This window comes from Silene latifolia, chromosome 2, assembly GCF_048544455.1.
Source record: "Silene latifolia isolate original U9 population chromosome 2, ASM4854445v1, whole genome shotgun sequence".
In the NCBI taxonomy this organism is placed as follows: domain Eukaryota; kingdom Viridiplantae; phylum Streptophyta; class Magnoliopsida; order Caryophyllales; family Caryophyllaceae; genus Silene; species Silene latifolia.
In genome coordinates, this window is record NC_133527.1 from 7720955 (window position 1) to 7727319 (window position 6365).

The 6365-nt window shown below is 39.5% G+C and overlaps 1 long non-coding RNA gene across 1 annotated transcript; it reads right to left on the reverse strand.

Annotated features, from left to right (window-relative positions):
* Positions 1-3573: 3573 nt before the first annotated feature.
* On the reverse strand, positions 3574-5796 carry LOC141628105 (uncharacterized). The gene is made up of 3 exons (XR_012537096.1): positions 5554-5796; positions 4357-4439; positions 3574-3812 (listed from the first exon to the last, which is right to left on the reverse strand). It is a non-coding gene; the product is annotated as an uncharacterized LOC141628105 (long non-coding RNA).
* Positions 5797-6365: the final 569 nt, after the last annotated feature.

Genomic DNA, 6365 nt, shown 5'->3' on the forward strand with positions numbered 1-6365 from the left:
AGTAAAAGTTTTGAAAATGAATATAAATTCGAAAGGAGATTTCCAACCGGAGTCTGGTTGTATGGTCCATGATAATTGCTAGTTGGAGGAGTGAAACTAGAACGGAGTCATAAGTAGTGGGATAATTTAGTCATGATGGTTCGTTCATATAGCGAATTGGTGGGTTGTGGTTAATTACGAATGTCCAAACGGGAAATGTAACGTGGTGATTTAAGTGAGTTATGTGTTAACATGGTATACTAATTGTCTTTGGTAAGGATTAGTTAACTTAAGCGAGAGTTAAGAATATTTAAACCTCTTTCGGTTGTTAGCAGTAGTTTGAGAACTTTAGTTATAATAATGAAGGTTACGAGGACGTAACCATGTTTTTAGTTGGGGAGGATTGTAAAATCTTGATGCTTAATTTGCACTTGTTTGTAGGTTATAGTTGACCAAGTTGACCTTTAGTTGTGGGGTACCTATGCGGATGAGTTCGATATGTTTTGTTCCTACTTCGGTTAGTTGATTGATGTGAAAAAGGGGAGTGTGATTAAACTACTGGTAACGTGTTATGAGTTAGCCTATGAGCTGAGTTATGTTTACGGGAGATACGTTTGCGGTCCAGTGCGACCATGGTTAATGAGTTTATGTTGAGTTTGAGATCGGAATTGAGATGGAAAGATGATGGTGTTCTCAGATGAGTTTTTAGTTGTTATACATTTGTGTTCTCAGGTAGTTATTAGTTGCAGTTAGTTGGGTTAAGAAAAGACGAGTTAAACTTCGGGACGAAGTTTATTTTTAGGAGGGCAGAATGTAACATTCCGTATTTGTTACGTTTAATTGATGAGTCAAAAGTGTGTTAACCGTGTTAGAATTTCGTGACGTCCGTAAGTACAATATACAATACCTTTCTGTTGTTGAGTATGGGAGCGAACTTCGGGACGAAGTTCATTTTAAGGAGGGAAGACTGTAATACCCCGTATTTTTATATAATAAATTAATCGGATATTATTAATTAAATGGATATTATTATATATTAATTATTATACATTTTATATTACTAATTAAGTCGGGTAAATTGTCGAGTCGATAATTATGATAAGTTATTTTAATTAACTCGCGTTGTATCGATATAAGTTAATTGTGACGGGATTATAAGAATTCGAGTTGTGAGCTAATCATTGAAATGGCCCAATAACTGTCCAGCCCAAATTAACCTTAATTAATAATAAGTACCATAACCTTAATTAAATAATAAGTACCATAACCTTCCAAATACTACCCATTACCCGTAATAATCAAATGGCACGCCTACCATAACCTTCCAAATACTACCCACTACCCGTAATAATCAAATGGCACGCCTCAACCAGCCTTTCCCTTTTATTCAGATCCAATCTCACCTTTCACGCATTTCGAGAGAGAGAGAGAGAGCATGGGTGGTCACGGTGCAGCAAGGAAGGGCTAGGGGTGGTCGTCGACGTTCTTAGGCGGCAGTGGTGGCCGTCGTGGTGGCAGAAAGATGGTAAGACCAACTCTTCTCCTCTGTTTTTCGCATTTAATGTCGGGTCTTTGGGTATTGTTTCGTGTCTGGGGGAAGGGATGCTAATGGTTGTTGGCAGGGTAGGGGTAATGGGTGGTAAGGGACGAGGGTATTGGTGGTGGTTAGGGTGGTTATAGGTGGTGGATATGACGGCAGAGGGTGTTGTCGACATGGGTAGCTGAAACGGATTTTTTATATGGTTTTCAGGGGAGTTGGAGAGGGTTAGGTTGGGGTGGCACCACTGTGGACTCGGGGGAGGTCGAAACAGTGATGCCACGGTGTCTGTGTTGGTGGGCCGACGGTGAGCAGGTAGGTGGTGGTTTGACAGGGAGTTGGTAACTGTGGCGGTGGTTGTAGGTCGAGTATTTGAGATGTTTGGTGAGCCGTGGTGGTGAACCAGGCCAAATGGCGGCCGTGGTTGGACTCGCCGTGAGTCGACCCTGGGGGGTGGTCCTGGGTGGTTGGGTCGTGTGGGGAACGGGTGGTGGTCACACGGCCCTGTGGTGGGTGGTGGTGGTGGTGCGTGAGTGAGAGTGAAGATGCGTGTGATAGTCGGGTTTGATTCGTTTAATTATTATTTAAATTATCGTGTTTAGTAATTTAATGAACTTCCGAGTTATTTAAAGACGGGTTGTTTGAGTTGTTTGTTTGACTCGGGTTTTTCCTTAAATCGTTTAATTCATTAATATAGTTATTTAATTAACTTCCGAGTTATTAAAATAGAATAATAATTAATTATTTAGAGTCGGGATTATTCGAATTATTCTATGTTTGAATCGGGGTTTCTTAAATCGTTGAATTCGTTTAATCTTTTAATTATCATAATAGTTAATTAATTTAATTTCCCGAGTCATCTAAATAAATTATTCCCGAGTCAATTAAATAATTTATTTAATTTAATCCCCGAATCGTTTCAATAATTAGAGATGGACTTTGAGTCGGGACTGGTTAAAATGGAAAGTTACTATATCGGGAAAGTTTCTATTTTGGGAGATCTCTATATTTAGTAGTTAGTAATTATATTATTATAATTGTTTTAGGTGACGAATTCGTGATGGATCGATAATCAAATTCATTGCTTTATTTTCGGGACTGCTTAAACTGCTTAATTGGATTTGCTGGCACTTTGAGGTAGGGAAATACACTTGTCCTATTATCGTCATTGATCGAATTGTGTTGACTTGATTTCTGGTTGTTGAATTACGTTATCATTTATATTCGGAAAGGTGATTGACTGAATTGATCATATTGAGTATGATATCACAATATCGGGTAACTGGCATGATTTTATGATTTATCAGTTCGGTGATTTATATACATATTGCATTGCATTAATTATTGTTGAGCATTTCATATGCATTGGAGTTGAAGGATGAGGCGGTAGTGACGATGTTGAGATACGATGTGATGTTGTGATAAGCAGTATTGGCCTTCGGGCTCCGTGATTGCCATTAAGTTGGTCCGTATATGCCATTAAGTTGGTCCGTGATTGCCATTAAGTTGGTCCGTATATGCCATTAAGTTGGTCCGTGATTGCCATTAAGTTGGTCCGTGATTGCCGTTAATCGGTCCGTGAGGTAAAAGAGAAAAGAGAAAGGAGAAATGAGAAATGAGAAATGAGAAATGAGTTATGAGATATGAGATATGAGATTGAGTTGAGGCGGATAAGGAGGTGACGGAGTATCATGCATATCATATTTACTGTTTTATTGTTTTCCCTACTCAACCTCGCGGTTGACCCTGTGTATTCGTGAACACCTGTGATGAACCGTTTTATGGGGAGCAGACTTGACAGGTTTAAGAGATAGGACGGGAGCTTAATGGGCGTGAGACACTGGATCAGACGACTTAGTAGCTAGATCATCATCTAGAAGACTTTTACTTTTATTTATGTCAGTTCTTGTAATTTGAGTTGAAAAGAGGATTTGTAATAATTAAGTTAAAATTTTATATAAATTGCCTTGGAGTTTAATTTGTTATTCACTACCTCGGGAAACCGAGATGGTAACAGTCCGTTTTATTAGGGAATGTCTTGACGAGGACTTCTTTTATAAACCGGGGTGTTACAGTTACCATCTCGGTTTCCCGAGGTAGTGAATAACAAATTAAACTCCAAGGCAATTTATATAATATTTAACTTAATTATTACAAATCCTCTTTTCAAATTAAATTACAAGAACTGACATAATTAAAAGTGAAAGTCTTCTAGATGATGACCTAGCTACTAAGTCGTCTGATCCAATGTCTCACGCCCATCCAGCTCCCGTCCTATCTCTTAAACCTGTCAAGTCTGCTCCCCATAAAACGGTTCATCACAGGTGTTCACGAATACACAGGGTCAACCGCGAGGTTGAGTAGGGAAAACAATAAAACAATAAAATATGATATGCATGATACTCCGTCACCTCCATCTCCATCTCAACTCATCACAACATCTCATACCCCGGAACGCCCGGCCATACCGATCCCCGGTAGACACAACAATCGACCGTCGTCGATATACCAGCTAAACAGCTGAGGTTATCCAGGGCAGGTCCTGCAGAACCCGCCTGGGGCTTATCACAACATCATCATCACCGCACCACATCACCACAACATCCTCCATCTCCAATGCATATGAATGCTCAAAAGAAACTGATGCAACACAATATGTATATATATTGAACTGATAAATCATAAAATCATGCCAGTTACCCGATGTTGTGATATCATACTCAATACGATCAAATCAGTCAATCACCTTTCCGAATATAAATGATAACGTAAATCAACAACCAAGAGTCAAGTCAACACAATTCAACAATGACGATTATAGGACAAGTGTATTTCCCTACCTCAAAGTGCCAGCAATTCCAATTAAGCAGTTAAGCAGTCCAATGGACAGATGCCCAATAATATTCCATCACAAAATCGCTCTCTGAAAGATAATAATGATAACAATTACTTAACTATTCCCGTTCCCAAAATAGAGGGTTATTAATGATAGAACTTCCTAAAAATGGAAACTTTCCCGATATAGTAATTTCTCTCTTTTAACAAACCCGACTCAGAATAATTAATTATGATTAATTATTATTTTATTTTAATAACTCGGAATTAAATCAAATGATAATTAAAGGATTAAACGAATTATACGATTAAGAATACCCGAATCAACCATTTGAACAATTCGACAATCCCGACTCAAACCCGTCTTTAATTATTTTAATACACTCGGGAATTAATTAAATAATAATTTAAATGACTCGGGAATTAAGTTAAGTAATTAATTTAATGAATTAAACGATTTAAGACAAACCCGAATCAAACATAAAATAATTCAACAACCCGATTTAAACTCGTCTTTAATTATTTAAATAACTCGGGATTAGATTAATTAATTAAGAATGCGACTCATTACGAATATAACGATTACATTAAGAAAAACCCGCTTCAAAAACCAAAAACAACCCGTCAACACACTACCCCCTTCACACGCGTTTCCCCGCCACCACAGGCCACCACGTGGCCGTGTCAACCACCAGACCCAACCCCCGACATGACCCAACCACCAGCGACCACCCTTACTAGGGTCGACCGTCGCCGGCGAGTCCAACCATGGCCGCCATTTGGCCTGGTTCACCACCACGGCTCACCAAACACCTCAAATACTCAACCTACAACCACCGCCACAATTACCAACTCCCTGTCAAACCACCATGCCTCTGTTCGCCGTCAGCCCACGCGCCCAGGAACAGTGGCACCAGCGTCTCGACCTCCCCCAAGTCCACGGTGACGCCACCCCAAACATACCCATCTAAAACCCCCATGAAAGCCATATAAAAACCCGTTTCAGCTACCCATGTCGGCAACACCCTCTGCCGCCATATCCACCACCTATAACCCACCTAACCACCACCAACAGGAGCGACTCCAACCACCCTTTACCTATACCCAGACCCCAACCACAGTAAAGCCCCAACAAGACACGAACAACCCCAAAAAAAACCCGACTGAAAAGAAGAAAAACAGAGGAGGGAGGTTGTGCTTACCCTTTTCCTGCCGCCACTACCGCCACTAGGGCCACCCACGGTCGTCGACAGAGGCACCTAGCTCTTCCCTGCTGCACCGACACTACCCAAGCTCACTCCCTCTCTCTCTTTATGCGTGAGGTTGATGATTTGGGCTGATGAAAAGGGAGGGACAAGCACATGGGAAGAAGAGTAAAGAAGGAAAGAGGAAAGTAGTTTGCAGGAAAAAGGAGTAAAGGAAGAAAGAAAAGGAAGGCAAGGTAGTAGTAGTAATGATGTAGTAATAATATTAGAATAATAATAATATATATAATAAAGATATATTTTAATAAAAGTAGAATGTGTTGTCAAAATATGATAGGTCGAGAAAGGTTAGACTGACATTTCGAATTCCATATAAACCCGTCACAATTAACTTATATCGATACAACGCGGTTAATTAATATAATTTACGTAATTATCGACTCAGCAATTATCCCGCCTTAATTAGTAATATAAAATGTATAATAATTAATATATAATAATATCCGTTTAATAATATCCGTTTAATTTATTATATAAAAATACGGGGTATTACAGTCTTCCCCCCTTAAAATGAACTTCGTCCCGAAGTTCGCTCCCATACTCAACAACAGAAAGGTATTGTATATTGTACTTACGGACGTCACACATTTCTAACACTGTTAACGCATACTTTCGACACATCAATTAAACATAACAAATACGGAATGTTACATTCTGCCCTCCTAAAAATGAACTTCGTCCCGAAGTTTAACTCGTCATTAATTAACCCCAACTGACTACGACTAATAACTACCTGAGAACGCCAATAT